General features: G+C 42.7%; 1 pseudogene; it reads left to right on the top strand.

Annotated features, from left to right (window-relative positions):
* The first annotated feature begins 2,830 nt into the window (after positions 1-2,830).
* On the top strand, positions 2,831-2,930 carry LOC116547007 (annotated as a pseudogene).
* The last annotated feature ends 243 nt before the right edge of the window (positions 2,931-3,173 follow it).

The raw sequence follows: 3,173 nt of genomic DNA, 5'->3' as shown, positions 1-3,173 counted from the left end.
AGACCAGCCTAGGCCACATAGTGAGACCCCTTCTCTACAAAAAATTTTAAAAATTAGTCAGGCATGGTGGCATGCACTTGTAATCCCAGCTACTTGGGAATCTGAAGTGGGAGGATTGCTTGAGCCCAGGAGTTGAAAGCTACAGTGAGCTATGATATCACCACTGTGCTCCAGTCTGGGTGCCAGAGTGAGACCCTATCTCAGAAAAATAAGAAAGAGAGATAAATAGATCCAGCATTGGTGGGAGTGTGCTTTTGAGTGCTCTTTAGGAAAAAAATTACATTTTAATATTTTTTCTTCTTTTCATTTTTTATATTCTGGCAAACCATTTCTTCAACAAGGAGAAATTAATCTCACCCAAAGAGCCCTAGGAGCAAGGGCAGACTCAGAAAGTCAGAGGCACTGTAGTCAGTTTGAGCAGCTTCTATCTTAAGACTGCTAAGCTGGCCAGTGCCAGGCTGGGTCCATTTTCTCCTATTTAATTTCTCAAACTGAAAGAGTCCTGCTGGAATCTGAAGTCAAATCTGTACGTCAGCATTGACTCAGCAGTCTGCTATTTTGTGAGGCCTTACACCAGGATCTGTGGAATACAAAGTGCAAGAGAAAGCTGGAATAGAGCATCTCCCAAGGAAATGAGAGCCAGAGATAACAGCGGTGCCCCATGGAGACAGCCAGCTGTTAGTTGGCAGTGAGATCTCCACAGTCTGGAATGTGGCATTCGATATTATTGGTCCCCAAACTCCAGTTTCTCATGTTCCCTGCATAGGTAGTTGTCATAGGGAGTGATTCATCTTAGCAGAACTTCCTGTTTTTTATGGCAGGTATTCCATTTATTAATTGACAAAGGAGGCATGTTTCTCCTCTGGTAACCTGAAGATTTAGGTCCTTTCCCTAGGGACTCCCTTGAAGGTTCTTGGAAAACTAAGCAGAGGATGAGGAAAGGCTGTAAACAAGCTTGCTCATCCCTTCCCGTCCTACAAAAAAGCATACCTCTTCTGTAACCAGAAGTTCCTTTTCATTAGTTAAGGCTGGACTGACTGAGGGGTATGTGTGTGTGTTTTTTGAGACATGGTCTCACCCTGTCACCTGGGCTGGAGTGCAGTGGTGAGATCAGAGCTTACAGCAGCTTCCACTTCCTGGGTTCAAGCAATCCTCCCACTTAAGCCTCCAGGGTAGCTAGGACTATAGCAATGTGCTGCTATACGCAGCTCGTTTTCTAATTTTTTATAGAGATGAGGTTTCACTGTGTTGCCAAGGCTGGTCTTGAACTCCTGGCCTCATGGGAACTTCCTGCCTTAGTCTCCCAGTGGGCTGGGATTATAGATATGAGGCACCTCACCTGATCTGTGATGAGTTTTCAACAATGTGATTCCTTTTTTACAGAAGCACCTAAGCTGAAGATTCCCTTGAGAACAAGTACTATCCTGTGGTTTCATGACATTTCTTCCATTTGTGGTTCTTGCCAAGTGAAATTTAAGTGACATCTTATTAAGATGGATAAATCCAAGTTTTCCAGTGCTGGAATATAGAAAATAGATGGACAAATAAGTCTCATGCAACACCCATAGCCCAGGCATGGAGACATCAACACACCTGGGCCCCAGACATCACCTTTCATTGTGAGTAGCTCTGAGATAATATTTCTGGTTGGTAAGTGCCCACTAGAAATAGTTTATATAACAGCAAGAAGAAGGAATAGTCAACAAAACATTTTCTGTTCCCAATTCTAGCATTGATTAATTATTTTATGAAAAATTTTCATATGCCACAGTTCTGACCATATTCTTAAGTGAACAGAAAAATTATATTAAAAAGTCAACCTTCTTTCTGACTCTGTTGCCCAGACTGGAATGCAGTGGTGCAGTTATGGCACACTGCAGCCTCAACCTCCTGGGCTCAAGCAGTGCTCCTTCCTCAGCCTCACAAGTAGCTGGGACTATAGGTGCTTGCGTGGATTTTGGTCTACACAGATATGGGGGAGCTGAAACCAATCCCCCCATATGCCAAGGAACAAATTGTATCTCTTTTGTTTTGTTTTGTTTTGTTTTTGAGACAGTCTCATTCTGTTACCAGGCTGGAGTGCAATGGCACAATCTTCGCTCACCACAACCTCCATCTCCCTGGGTTTAAGTGATTCTTCTGCCTTAGCCTCCTGAGTGGCTAAGATTACAGGTACCCGCCATCATGCCCAGCTAATTTTTGTAGAGACAGGGTTTCACCATGTTGGCCAGACTGGTCTTAAAGTCCTGACTTCAAGTGATCCTCTCGCCTCAGCTACCCAAAGTGCTGGGATTACAGGTGTGAGTCACTGTGCTGTGACTTTTTTTGTTGTTGAGATGGAGTTTTGCTTTTTTTCCTAGGCTGGAGAGCAGTGGTGCACTCTCAGCTCACCACAACCTCCACCTCCCAGATTCAAGCAGTTCTCCTTCCTCAGCCTCCTGTGTAGCTAGGATTACAGGCACCACCACACCTGGCTAATTTTGTAGTTTTTAGTAGAGACAGGGTTTCTCCATGTTGGTCAGGCTAGTCTCAAACACCTGACCTCAGGTGATCCACCTGCCTCAGCATCCCAAAGTGCTGAGATTACAAATGTGAGCCACTGTGCCCAGGCTCTATCTGTTTTTACAATTATACTGTTAAATACGTGATGTTCCATGATAGTGGTAAATTTTTAATGACAATTTTTAACTGAGTGGAATTACCATAAAAATGATAAAAGCAGCTAATATTTACTGAGCTGTTACTAAGTGCCTATAAATACCATAAATTTTTAAATTACCCGTAACTCTTCCTTATTTTGCTTAACCACTCTATCTTAAATTACTCATGCTTGCTTCAGTAGCACATATACTAAAGTTGGAACAATAGAGAGATTGGCATGGCCTCTGTGCAAGAACGACAAGCAAATTTGTGAAGCATTCTATATGTTTTTAAAACAGAAAAATATTACTCCTGGATTTTCACTGTGTCTGTGCATGTGACCTTTTGTTTAGGTTGAATTATATCTAAATATTATATTTCCAGAAATGAGATCACTGTGAATCATAGGGCATTAGCATTCTTATTACACTTGATGTAAATTGCCTAGCTTTCAGGCGTGGTGGCTGTCGGCCTATAATTCCAGCACTTTGGGAGGCTGAGGTGTGAGGATTGCTTGATGCCAGGAGTTGGAG

The sequence above is a fragment of the Sapajus apella genome, unplaced genomic scaffold, assembly GCF_009761245.1.
Source record: "Sapajus apella isolate SASKATOON/1434 unplaced genomic scaffold, GSC_monkey_1.0 scaffold1842, whole genome shotgun sequence".
NCBI lineage: Eukaryota > Metazoa > Chordata > Mammalia > Primates > Cebidae > Sapajus > Sapajus apella.
The sequence above is the reverse complement of the archived record's forward strand: the minus strand, read 5'-3'. Positions and strand labels throughout refer to the sequence as shown.